The sequence below is a fragment of the Panulirus ornatus genome, chromosome 12 (genome assembly GCF_036320965.1).
Source record: "Panulirus ornatus isolate Po-2019 chromosome 12, ASM3632096v1, whole genome shotgun sequence".
Classification (NCBI taxonomy): Eukaryota; Metazoa; Arthropoda; class Malacostraca; order Decapoda; family Palinuridae; genus Panulirus; species Panulirus ornatus.
In genome coordinates, this window is record NC_092235.1 from 56730757 (window position 1) to 56745307 (window position 14551).

A 14551-nucleotide genomic window follows, 5' to 3' on the forward strand; every position below is an offset into this window, starting at 1 on the left:
ACTGGTTACGCCATGCACGACGCCTCATGACATAGGGGTCAGGGCATCACTGGCATCTTTGCCTGCCCGCACCACGCACTACTCCCTTGACCCTACCTGACCTTCGTAATCCTACCTCGTTAATCCACCCCTGACCAGCGCTCATTATTCCGCCACCTAACTCTCGTCTGTCCACTCCCGGCGGACGCCTCTCCAACCCATGTCCTTTCTATCGCCCTCATCCCCTTTTCCTCCACCAGTGAGCCACACTCACCGCTCCTTGGCCGCGAGACAACACCGACTCCCACAGGCAAGTGGTACATCACGGTCCAACAGCTTGACCCTGACGTGTAAACAGGTGGCGGGAGGCAGCTCGTAAACTGCACGGTGACTTTAGGCTCATAACATGGCAGATGACCTCGACTGGGCCCTTGCTTGACAGGTGATCTAACCTAGCATGTACTTGACAGGAGCGTTCCTTGCTTGTGAACTATCAGCTCCAGCTGCGGTGACCTGACCCGCCAGTCAGACCAATCAGTAGCTGCAGCAGCAGCAGCAGCAGCTGCCTGCCAAATGACCCTCGTACCACACTTTCTGTCCACTAAAATCAATGTGCTCGTTTAGCCTGACGCAGCAGCACGTCCCTCCCCTCACTCTCACTCCCACGCGACGTGGCACGTCCCACTCATCACTCCCACTCCTACCTGACGTGGAACGTCCATCCCCTCACTCACACTCCCAACTCTTGCTCTCTTTTCGTCCCTTGCTCGAGTCTGCTCTACTCGCACGTCTCACTTTCACCAAATTCTTTCCAACCAATCAACCTGAATCACCTGGTCTACCCACGCCCTGTGTCGCGTGGTTCTCCCACGCCCTGTGTCGTATGGTCCATCCACACCTGTGTCACATGGTCCACACATGCTCTGTGTCACATGGTCCAATCACGATCTGTGTCGTATGGTCTATCCACGCCCGTGTCACATGGTCCACACATAATGTCACATGGGCCACCCACGACCTGTGGCGCATGGTTCAGCCACGCCCTATATCACATGGTCCACCCACATCGTATATCACAAGGTCCAACCACGCCCCGTGTCACATAGTCCACCCACGCCTATGCCACTGGTCTACTCACGCCCTGTATCAACCGGTTCACCGACTTGCTGTAGCACATGGTCCACCTATGCCCTTTGTCACCTGGTCCAAGCACACCCTATGTCACCTGGTATATACACGCCCTCTTCGCCCGTTCTTCTTCTGACCTCCTTCTCCTTTCTTATTCCTCTTCCATCCTTCCTTCCCTTGTCTTCAACTTTCAATCTCTTTTCTTCCTATTCTTTTATGTTTATCTTCCATTCGTGAGCCGTTCTTCTGTCGTCTCTTCTTCTTCAGTCACCATCATCGTCGTCTGCCTCTTCTTTCCCGATCTACTCCGCGTTCTCTGTCGCTTCCAATACTCCTCTACCGGTTCTCCAACACTGAACTCCTCTCTGACACCTCGACCGTGACTCACCCACCCTCACATGTTCTTGCCGTAATTCCTCCACATTTATATTCCCCACGGCTGTATTCTTCCGCCGCAAGGTCCCGCCAGCCTGTTGTCTTCGCCAGATTGGGATCTGTATTGTACTTCAAGGTCTTCTCCCACAGGGGTGTGGTGGCAGGCGTCTGTTATCATTCCATCTGTCACTTCACTGGCGAGAGAGAGAGAGAGAGAGAGAGAGAGAGAGAGAGAGAGAGAGAGAGAGAGAGAGAGAGAGAGAGAGAGAGAGAGAGAGAGAGAGAGAGAGAGAGAGGGGCAGGCTACCGGCTTGTAACCCATGCTAAGGGCTCAAAATTGCAGGAGCAGGGGTCATGTCTCCGGGGAAGCGACACGCACCAGCACTGTGGGTGGGGGGCTGCCTGGCTTCGTATGACGAGCTGCGGTGTGGAGAGTTAAAAGACGAGGCCAATGGAACCCACGACTAACGAAACCTCGAGTGCTTAATCATTGAGCAAGAAAACAGGGGGTCCGGTGCCAACCCCTTAACAACATCGATATTGAGAAATTAGGCTGTGTGAGAGAGAGAGAGAGAGAGAGAGAGAGAGAGAGAGAGAGAGAGAGAGAGAGAGAGAGAGAGAGAGAGAGAGAGAGAGAGAGAGAGAGAGAATTTCTCGTGGAGTATTGATACGCTCTGACCTAAAACCGACGCGACAATGCACCAGCGTCCAGGGTAAAGCGAACAGAAGAACTGGATGTATTTGTACGCGCGTTAGCTACAGCAGCGTATATGTTACACAGTCGCTATATCTCTCTCTGATGAGAGAATATAACCTTGAGTATGCGATTATACGGTACATAAAGCGTGGGGAGAAGGATGACATTTCATCCCCGATATAAGAAATCTTTCTCTTGAGGGGACAAAGATGTCAAATTTACATTTCCTAAGAAGGCGTAGAGTGAGGAGTAATACGGTGGTAGCTCGCAAGTGTATGAGAGAGGGCTGACTGAACACGGTATGTCAGCAAAATGCTCTGAACATCCAGCCAAGAGACAACACGCGCCCTTGGCTTTAAGCTCAACAGATTTAGATTTGATAAGAGGAGAGAGAGAGAGAGAGAGAGAGAGAGAGAGAGAGAGAGAGAGAGAGAGAGAGAGAGAGAGAGTTGGTGATGAGTGAAATAACCTTCCACATACGATACTGAGGGAAAAAAAAAAAAAAGAAGTACGGAAAGTTTCGGGTTTAGTGGATGGCTACACGTTAAGTGGTATTAGGTAGATCAGGTGTGGTGGAACCACGTACTGTGGCACAACTAAGGCTTATCGCAGTCCCCATCTGTTCTCCTGTTCTTGTATTTGGACGTCCTCTCAGTATGCAGACGTCGACGCAGTTGCGCAACGGCAGCAATAACACACACGCAGCGACAACCATGCTACCTACCACTGCAACTCCGAGCCATGGCTTGAGCAGCCTCATATCAAATCCACCCTAAATCGTCCTCTACTTGCCGTATTTCCCATGAGCTCTTACCATATGAGCAGTATTTCCTAACTAGGTCCTACTACGCATACCACACTCTCCATGAAGTCTTGCTATTTCCTACTGTGTGATCTTGACAATACTTCTCATGTGGTTATAGCTTACGACACTTTTATCACAGAATTCTGCCATATGCCCAATAACAGTTGTCATGACATTGCCATATCTTACATGACACCTTGTCAGTGTTCCTCACTGAAATCTCCTTGAACAATTTGCAGTGGGATGAGGCACAACACTCAGACGGTGTCATCCCACAAGGCGATGCGTCGCTGCCATAATAAATCAACGGATAACACGTTGACACCCTCAGTACAATAATAAAGGAGCTAAGATAAGGCACTTCCCCAGGATTGTCTTCAGTTTGTGTTGAGGATCATGTAGAGACGTTCCACGTTTAGTTATCTGTCTTCTGTATATCTATCATCTGTCTGTCTATCTGTCTACTGTATATCTATCATCTGTCTGTCTATCTGTCTACTGTATATCTATCATTTGTCTGTCTATCTGTCTACTGTATATCTATCATCTGTCTGTCTATCTGTCCACTGTATATCTATCATCTGTCTGTCTATGTCTACTGTATATCTATCATTTGTCTGTCTATCTGTCTACTGTATATCTATCATCTGTCTGTCTATCTGTCTACTGTATATCTATCATCTGTCTGTCTATCTGTCTACTGTATATCTATCATCTGTCTGTCCACCTGTCTACTGTATATCTATCATCTGTCTGTCTATCTGTCTACTGTATATCTATCATCTGTATGTCTATCTGTCTACTGTATATCTATCATCTGTCTGTCTATCTGTCTACTCTATATCTACCATCTGTCTGTCTAACTGTCTACTGTATATCTATCATCTGTCTGTCCACCTGTCTACTGTATATCTATCATCTGTCTGTCTATCTGTCTACTGTATATCTATCATCTGTCTGTCTATCTGTCTACTGTATATCTATCATCTGTCTGTCGATCTGTCTACTGTATATCTATCATCTGTCTGTCTATCTGTCATTTTCAACTCAGCTTATGTTTGACATAAGTGGATCGGGTGTCTTTGATATACAGAATCTTAAACAAAGAATCAGTATTAACAAGACAAGCACACGTTGTTACCCCTGTGGAGCTGGATCACGAGTTCATTAACCGTAATACATAATAATCAATCACAAATTGGAATTGCATTTGAAATATACACATACTTAGCGAGAAAATATCAAGTAAACAAACATGCATAACACACGTACATACATGCCTACACCAACCTACACACAGACACTAAACTCCCTCAATGATACGAGTTAAACACACACAGACATAAGCACATACCTTCTACCAAAGACGTACGCATCTGTATTCATACAAGCACAGACAGGCACACATAAGTTAAGGTATTTGGCACAAGCCAACGTGTGTGTGTGTGTGTGTGTGTGTGTGTGTGTGTGTGTGTGTGTTTGTGTGTGTGTGTGTGTGTGTGTGTGTGTGTGTGTGTGTGTGTGTGTGTGTGTGTGTGTTTGTGTGTGTGTGTGTGTGTGTGTGTGTGTGTGTGTGTGTGTGTGTGTGTGTGTGTGTGTGTGTGTGCGCAAAAAAAACAGGAGCAAAAACATGGTACATATATACAAGGTTAAAAGACGGGCAAAACGAGTGTGTAAAACTTTCTCCCCGTAACACTTGAAATAGTAATCACCCCAGACATACGTACACATACACGACAACAAAGTTTTGTGGTTGGATAATGCATTAAGCTGGAGCCTAACAAGTGGGTTGCGAGTGGTTGACCTTATCAGCCGTCCATCCCTCAGCCTTGAGCCAGCGATGCTCTTCACCGACTCGGCCCTTTTGAGGTAGAAATGGATTCCCATGACGGTACTTGCAAAGCTTTCCTCGCTTATATCAGGGAAGCGCTAATCTCTCTCTCTCTCTCTCTCTCTCTCTCTCTCTCTCTCTCTCTCTCTCTCTCTCTCTCTCCACGCGAACACTATCACAAAAATTTGACCACAGCGAAACGCGTGATACATGAACACTGCCTAGCGACTTCTCTCGGTCATATTTGGTACGTGAGCCGATATGAGCTGTTCGAATACTCCAGTTCGATCATTTGCCCAAAGAGCTGGCGGCGAGTGATATGGTGGTACTTTCTAGAGTATTAGTTCTATAGTTATCGAAATACTGCCATCGACTCAAATGTCTGTCGAATATTACTGACCAACTGTCGACCACGAACGCTGTCGAATGTTATACCGTTTGACCACTGACTATTCATCCCAGCATTGTCGAATACTACCGTTTAGCCCTTGGCCTTTTGGCCCCGTTAGAGTATCCAGGGCATCGTCAGGTTATCTAGAACACCGTCAGGGTATCTAGGGCATCGTCAGGCAATGCCAAGGTATCCAGCATCAGCAAGGAGTCCAGCAGATGAGGAGACAGTGCTACACAACTTGGCAAGATACACATAGGAAGACCTGTATGGCAGTGGTGTCCGGGTCTGGAGGGTGAAACTGACCCTAGTGTGATAAGCGTACGAAATAATGCTTGCTGCTGCATGAGGGTAGGAGAGTGGTTGTGGTGCATGGTTAACTGTCGTGCTCAAGGATCGTACCGTTCTGCCCAAGGATCGTACCGGCGTGTGCTCGGGGATCGTACCGTCGTGTGGCCAAGAAAGGTACCGTAGTGTGTTCAAGCAATGAACCGTCGTGATAAGGGATCGTACCGTGGTGCCCGAGGATCATATCGTCTTGCTCAAGGGCTAGTGATACTCCCCTTACATAAGCCAGGGCGTGAGGCCTGACCCCGAGTGAGTCAGGTGGGTGTGGGCGGAGGCCACGGGACGCTGGCGGGCGTGAAGGTGCATACTTTCCCCAGGGCGACTGCTGTCTCCCCAGCTCTTCACACACACACACACACACACACACACACACACACACACACAACGGCGCAGTGAACCAGCACTGCAGTGGCTGTCAATCTCCCCTTCCTAGCTCTGGTTGCTATCTTTTCTGCCTCATCTACATTCGGGTTGTTAGCATTCACTTCATAACCACACTTTCTCTCCGTCTGACAAATAACACTCGGCAGCATCTCCCTCACAAGACTCGGTTCCTAATTCTTAAATACGTTTTCCTGCAGCGAGCGCTACTCGCCTACCCTGCCTAGTGGCAAAGTCTAGGCAGTGGAAAAGAAAGTTCAAGAGATGGGGCTCTACGAGTGTAGACCTTCCTCTCCTCCCCCCACTACTGTGCAGATAGGTAATGACACACGAGATGGGACCCCTCGAGTACAGACCACCCTCCCAATGCCGCACATTCCTGGCGTAAGCTGGGGTGTGCATATGTGAACATATATGATAATAATTAAGATACAGCATATGCTCAAGGTTTAAGAGACGGGGCAACTCTCCCTACAACACACACGTAGTAATCACACACATACATACACACACACACACACACACACGCACACACACACACACGCATGAATACACGTGGACAAATACACACAAACAAGCCGACAGACAGAGCCTAATCGATCAGAGTGTACCGGTATATAAACTAGGAAAGTCCTATACGAAGCACCTGCGTCGCCTGCAATGCAGCAAAGTTTTTGTCAGTGAAATGAAAAACAGGTGGAAAAAGCACAGTGAAAAATATCACAAACATCTGTGGTGTAGGTTCGGTGTCCAACGGTGGAGTCTCCTCCAGGTTGTGAGTCAGGTTAAATCCCAGGTTAAGCGTTTGTATTACAGTCATAATAACTCAGGCAAAATCTAAAACTCAAAATATGAGTCTTCTCTCGTTTCTGTTCTCTCATTGTCGGGAAGGAACCGAATGAAATCTCCCGGGGCGTCTGATGTGTGTGGGGCTTTTCCAGTCGTGAGCGAGGTGATGTTGCCAGTTGACGTGCGACTCTCGGCGACGGATGAGACACGGGTGGCTGATGGACGGACCGACGATGGTTACTAAGGAGCCGCCCACACCTTGGGTGTGGTGGTCCCCAGGTAGTCGCCTACACCCTGAGGTGGTCGTCCCTAAGGAGCTGCCCACACCCTGGGTGTGGTGGTCCCCAGGTAGTCGTCTATACCCTGAGGTGGTCGTCCCTAAGGAGCCGCCCACACCTTGGGTGTGGTGGTTCTTGGGAGTCGCCTACACCCTAAGTGTGCTTGTTCCCAGGTAGTCGCCCACATCCTGGGTGTGGTGGCCCCCAGGCAGTGTCGCCCACACCCTGGGTGTAGCGGCGGCGGTGCTCTACAGCGCTGCTGTACCATGTTACCTTCATAAATCTCACTGTATAGCGAGGGAGCACTAGAATGCGTGTCATGTCGATATTTCCCAGCCGTACTTCAAGACCCCCGTCAACTCTTAGAACCTAAAGCAAGTAGGTAGATTATAATCTCTGTCAACCTGGTAACTGAGGGAAACTCTACCAAAGGCACAGAACGCTTTTGAAGGCTCGTGCAGACAATGGGGTCAAATCCACAATGAAAAAGTGGGGGTTCAGGTGTGCCCGCCTTTCCAGTGAAACTTAGCCAAACCATTTACTGAAGTGAGGGGTCGGGAGCAGTGAGATAGCCACCAGAAGGGTACAGTTTTCTATCCCTCTGTAGCTGTCTTAAATCTGAGAATATTTTCAATTGTAGGAATGGAGTTGATTAACCTGCTCAATAATAGTGATAATAATAATAATAATAATAATAATAATGATAATGATAATAATGATAATAATGATAATAATAATAATAATAATAATAATAATAATAATAATAATAATAATAATAATAATAACAATAATAATAATAATAATGATAATAATAATAATAATAATAATAATAATAATAATAATAATAATAATGATAATAATAATAATAACAATAATAATAATAATAATAATAATAATAATAATAATAATAATAATAATAATGATAATAATAATAATAAAAATAAAAATAATAATAATAATAACAATAATAGTAGTAGTAGTAGTAGTAGTAGTAGTAGTAGTAGTAGCAGTAGTAGTAGCAGTAGTAGTAGTAGTAGTTGCTTTAACGAAGCAACTTCAGGAACCAACGATCAACGATCTTGCTTTGCACACATTCAGTCTCTTGCAAACGCAATCTACCGCGACCAAAGCCTATCATCGACCGGTCCAGATGCCATGATTCAACCCATCAACAGCACCTCGCGACCCCCATCTACCACATTACTTCATCTCTTACTATCCAACGCTTGTCTCTCGCCCTCGTGAATCTTCATTCATTTTCTCACTCATATACTCGGTGCGTCAGTAAACTGACGTATGGGAGCAATGTGTCGACGCTCTCGTTCTTGCGCTGAACAAGAAGTGACGGGGTATACGTCAGCAACAATTCCAGGTGACAGTGCAAGTCAGTCATCCCTACTGGCGACAGGGTAAGCCAGTCATCACTACAGAGAAAAAGGTATACGTCAGTTAACAACTACAGGTGATGGAGTATATGTCAGTCAACAACTACAGGTGACAAGGAATACGTCAGTCAACAATTACAGGTGACGAGGAATACGTCAGTCAACAACTACTACAGGTGACTGGGAATACGTCACTCAACAGTTACAGGTGACTGGGAATACGTCAGTGAACATCTACAAGTGACGCAACTCAAGGCTTTTATCAACTAAACGTCGATTATTGGGGAAAACCACAGCTAAATGGAATGTTGGGTCACCATACGATTCCTTTGTCATCCAGTGTTCAGGGAAATGTATCAAGACATGACGGGACGCCCAACGTGGAATATGAAGGACATCAGAAATGACGACGGGAGAAGGGCGTTCCTTTTTGTCGCTAACAACGGCTTGGTCAAGCGAACACAAAGCAAAAAGATTTCAAAGGTCACAGAGGATCAGACGCCAGTAGCCAGATGATTAAACACTAGATATTAGAGAAGTTCTTTACATAAGCTCACAGCCTTTCCATGAAGTACTTCATTCACTGACACGATCCAGATGGACACACAATACACTCTCGCCAACCTGAGCATGATAGTGGGATGGCAATCTCAAGTTTCAGGACTGTAATTCAGGAAAGAGTTGGATGAAACTGTGACAGCTAAGCGACAACTATATTAACACGTAACGGTGATTTGTCCAGGGAGTGACGAAGGTGAACAGAGAGAGAGAGAGAGAGAGAGAGAGAGAGAGAGAGAGAGAGAGAGAGAGAGAGAGAGAGAGAGAGAGAGAGAGAGAGAGAGAGAGAGGGGGGGGGGAGGGACGAGAAGAGATTGAGCAGCGGACGGTCCCAGAAGTATTTTATCAATGTTTTTTGTTGTTGTCATCACTGGTGTATCTACCTTATCAGCCCGCCTTTAGGACATCCCACTGACTACATAGTACAAGCACTACACTCCAGCTTTACTCTGCCTAAGCACTGCGCTCATTCTCTCGAACCCAATGGTTCGATCCTTAAGCACGGTGGTTCGATCTTTGAAAACGACGGTTCGATTCTTGAGCACGAGGTTTCGACCCTTAAACACAATAGCTCGACCCTTAAGCACGATGGCTCGACTCTTGAAGACAACAGTTCGACCCTTGAGCACGATAGATCGACCCTTGAAACAATAGTTTGACCCTTATGCACGATGGTTCGACTCCCGAACACGATGGTTCGATCCTCGAACACGATGGTTTGATCCACTTTTAATGACCACGGTTCAACCCTTGAGCACGATAATTCGACCCTTAAGCACGATGGTTCTATCCTCGAACACAGTGGGAAGACCCTAAGCACGATGGTTCGACCCTTGAATACAATGGTACGACCCTTAAGCACAATTGTTCAACAATTGAAGACAATGGCTCGACATTTATGCACAATGGTTCGACTCTTGAACAGCCCTTAAGCATGATGGTTCTACTCTTGAACACAACGGTACGGCCCTTGAACAAGATGGTTCGAAAATTGAACATTGGTATGACTCGTAAGCACGGTGGTTCAAACCTTGAACACAATGGTTCGCTCATTGAGCGCGATGATACGACGCTTGGGTAATGGATCCAACATATCCCAACGTGATCATCACATGGGAAGCAACGCTAAACTAATTGCGCATCCCATAAATTGACGTTCTCATGCTTCACTTCGGTTCACAGACGTCTAGGGAGGATGAGAACTTGCTAGATAGTGCTATACAGGTAGTGACGTTCCGCGACAGAAGAGAGCAGCAGCATGGTAGTGATTTGTCAGGGGTAGTCGTGAGCAAGATGGCACCACTGCAGTGTGCTGTGCCATTCTATGGGGAAGAAGTGGACAGAGAGAGAGAGAGAGAGAGAGAGAGAGAGAGAGAGAGAGAGAGAGAGAGAGAGAGAGAGAGAGAGAGAGAGAGAGAGGAGTCACACCATGGCGCAATACATGTCCTTCAAAGCTGTGTCGGATAATCTAAGAGAAGATTAGATGATAACACTATGCCACAGCTAGTCAAGAGGCCCAACCAATCTCGGGCCTAAAAACAGTTTGGTTCCATAAAGGTGCAGATGGTAATAAAACTGAAGGGCAGGACGATAATTGAGGAAAGAAAAAAAAAAACATATTACAGAAAACAGGTAAAGGAAGTGGTTATGTGTTTCGGTTTAAAGCGTGTCATTACCAACGATTAATTCTTCGATCTATGGTTATGATGTCAGCTTGTGTAAAGAATTAATATTAACGGTATTCGGTAACGTCGTGGCGAGGATGGGGTGGACTGGGTAAGTTCCTGGTGGAGATGAAGTCATCTCAGGTAGGTTAATGATAAGGCTCGATTCGTGGTGAAGAGGGAGTCACTTGCGTAAGTTCGCGGTGAACAATGAGTTGCTTGGGTAAATTCGGGGTGAGGATGGGATCACTTGTGTCAACTGGTGATGGAGGTGAAGTTTCGTCTGGGTAAATTTCGTGGAAAAGCTGAAGTTCGATCGATGAGTTTATATCTTTTCAAATTAATACTTTACCTCATATGGTAAGCAAAGTTGTATGCTTGCCTAAAAGAGATATTCCCGTCAGAAATTCTAAAATACGGGTGTGGATGATGTCCTAGTATAAGCATGGATGGTGATGCCCCTTATCTTTACGAGAGAATAATGAATGCATATTCTCGGAGAGGACATCCTTTCTCGATATTTTCCACTATGTTACTGTTGACGTATGAAACTAGCTTCTTTGTTGGGCAAGTATGCGATAAGCATGCAGAATTCATTGATGCAATTCTTTTAATCATGATAGTTTTTATCTCCTCAAAATCGCATGGACAACAGTAGTTAAATGCCTTCCTCATCCTAAACCATGTTTTGATCGTTTAACGATCATCAGTGCATTGGATTCCCCCTTGAGCAAGACGGGACGGCCTTTGGGTATGATAGTGTGACCTCTGACCTGAACCTTAAGCTTAGATTTTGCCAAAGGCCGGGCGAATCAATGCAACGCGATTATACAGCGTTCAGTGTATATAGTGGTTGCTTGATGAACAATTTTAGGGACATCTCTGCACCCCGGGTTATTTAAGAAACATTTATATACCGCAGTTTGTTTTCTAAGTCCCGTGACAATATTTGTGTATATAAGCATATTCTTCTTTAGAAAGCGTACTTATTATCTGTACTAACAATGATGTCAGATCTTTATGGCCTTCTTGGACCCGTGAGCAAAGGAGTTAGGTCGTCCGGGAGACCGACCTTCATCACTTCTTCTTACTGAAATTCACTGTGACTGGCTTGTGGTACGCATTCGATACCCTCCTCGTAACATTTCATCGAGTACCTAATGACTGTATGCTATTGGAAACTTTGACCTTCTTCAGGAGGAGCTCTTTATAGATCAATGGGGGTTTGGACTAAAGCGCTTACAGGGATACCTGCCACTTCTCTGCTCCACCAAAAGTCCTGGACAATTTTGCCAAGGCCTAGTTTACTATCTTACATACCCCAGAGCTTGCTTGAGGTGTGGGTGGGATTAACCCAGCATCGAAAAGTAATTCACTTCTTAGCGTTCTGTAAGGTACACTGATATCATACAAGATGGAAGACACGGGGGTTTAATAGGAGATTATCAAAGTCTTTCTTTATCTTACCTAAAGGCTTTACTACGTACATAGATATACATAGCAAACTGGTAACACAAGGGCTGTAGGCCTACGGTGAAGACATCTGCCGTGTCTCATTCAAATGAAAATTTGACTCAAAGACCGATTTAGTTTATCTATCTATTTATATAGTGTTATATATGTAATTATGAGCATGGGGAGGAGGTTGCTTCTGTCCCATACACAATACTGAACGCTCGATAACTACGCAATATGACATTGTATGAAAAAATACTAGTATAGTGGAAAAAAAAAAAAATTACTGGTGTGGCTAGGCTCTATCGGTCCCATAACTTTCAGCCGCTGTTTGGAGTAACCTAACCTTACCCAAGTACTATATTGCGTCCCTAGGATAAGCCCAGGAAAATATCCTCTTTTTTGATTACCGAACTCCCCGAAGAAAAACTAAATATTTGATGGACAGTGTGAAAAGCTTCTGAAAGTAACTTACCTGTGTCGAGAAAGACTGATCCTACTTTCACTCGTACAATCTTTCTTGATTATACATTGAAAACTTAACACTTACACCAATGACTGTGATAAGTTCAAAATAACCTTTAGTGTTTTATCTAGTTATCCTGAAATGTGTTCTGTACTCGTAGTGGTACATTGACGGTGTGCCAGCCCTGTGGGCTGCTAGCGGCATTAATGAGACAACACAACCTCCAACCCGACGTATCATTGGAAAGTGTTCATCTATCGTTAAGTCTCACAATACACAAAGACTTTGCTCAGTACAGAAGACATTCGTAACTAGCATCTTTGTTTTCTTTTATATGTACATATAGAATGTTAATCTAAAATCTATTTAACGTGTCTGAAAATTACATTTCCGGGCTAGGGTGCAGAAATAATCTGTCCTGACGAGTTTTGGTCAATGTTTATCATCAGATTTCACTTTCTAGCGGACACCAGAGTCAGAGGACTCACGTGAATTCAGCGTTTTGATCTGTGGTTAAAATTTCAGTCTAAAAGAGACGTAGAATAATCGGGGAAAATTAAAAGCCTCTGTAGTGGTGAATATTAGAGGTCGAGTCTCTAATTATACACAGGTTAGGCTCGTCCCTTACAACCAAATTTGCATTCGTGCTTGTTATAGTGATCATGGATTAACTAGAGATATTACTCTCCTGATCTGCGGAAATCAAATTTAGGTGTGTAGCATTTATCAATATCTCCCTCTGGTCTGCAGCTATTAAATATTTAGATGAAAGTGTGCGCTTTGTAATTTATCATAAGTGACCATGTTTGGAGATTAGATCGCTGGTCCGGAAGACTCAACGAAAATTTATATTTGCCCTTTTAGGTTATATCTTTGAGATGTGGTCGGTATTGTTGTGTGCAGGTGGTGGTAGGTGCTGGTGGGAGGTGTGGGTGGTAGCTGGTGCAAGTGACGGGTTGGTACAGGTGGTGTAAAGCTGGTACAGGTGGTGTAAGCCGATACAGGTGGTGGGATGGTACGGGTGGTGGTATTTATTGGTGCAAGGCGTGGGTGATGGGTGGTGCAAGCGGAGGGCTGGTGCAGGCTGTAGGCTGGTGCAGGTGGTGGGCTTACCTGTGTCCTGTCGTGTGGTGCAGGTAAGAGGAGAGACAAGCAGCGTGCGAGAGGCAGGGGGTTCACAAGGGCACTGCCACCCTCACACTCACACAGGGTGGGGGGCTTGGGGGGTTACAGATGCCCCACTACACCACAAACATTGTACTCTCACCCCCCCCCCCCCCCCTTCACCCCCATCTCAGACTATATGAGTTCCTCAATCGTTTACTAGAATCATTAGTTGATGTCATGACTAGATTAAACTTTCTGACATCATTACACTCATGAACAAAGTCTTTACAGTCCGACACGTACTATAACAGTCGGAATATAGGTGTATGTGAAGCCGGTACATGAGGGGGGGAATGACGGGGTTTGGAGGGAGGCAGCGGGCCAGCAGGAGTGGCCCACATGACTGGTGATACGGATAAGCGACGTTATCAGCCGTGCCGCAGCACAAGACCCAGCAAAACCAGGCTCCTCTGGGCCGATGGCCGCTGCTCCAGTGCCGCATGCCCTCCTCCACCGCTAGTGAGGCCAATGGTGCCGACAGGGACCGACTATGGAAAACCACTGCTTACTCCATGTTTATTTTGGTGGGTTCCTTTCCCGCCACTGCAGTGTCCCATGTCATACCTGGCCAAGCCTGACACCCGACCCGAAAAGTGGCCTAGTACGTCAAATGGTCTAGCGTCGACACTTGGCCCAGAGTAGATAACTGGTCCCACAGACCTGACCATCACCTGGCTTAGCAGAGCTTAGCCTGGATCTTGGTCCGCTCTGACTATCGAACTGTCAATCTGTCGCAGTGAGTCGACTCTCTGCTGATTCATAGCTACAATAAGGCAGATATGTAACGTCTATATAGACGCTAACAAACCTTCCTGTTATCTCTCGACGGAGAAGGGAATAGTAGAAAATAGTCA

At 45.9% G+C, this 14551-nt stretch overlaps 1 protein-coding gene across 5 annotated transcripts in view; it reads right to left on the minus strand.

Annotated features, from left to right (window-relative positions):
- Window positions 1-14551, minus strand: part of LOC139752077 (villin-1-like) — a 49990-nt gene that overhangs the window by 25445 nt on the left and 9994 nt on the right. The window contains exon 1 of one of the 5 annotated variants that reach the window (XM_071667931.1): window positions 13644-13727. The exons of 2 other annotated variants lie outside the window; for them this stretch is intronic. The gene's annotated coding sequence lies outside the window, so the exon portion shown is untranslated. Of the gene's footprint in view, window positions 1-13643; window positions 13728-14551 lie in introns of those variants that run through there. 2 more of the 5 variants (XM_071667929.1, XM_071667930.1) reach the window with 2 other exon arrangements.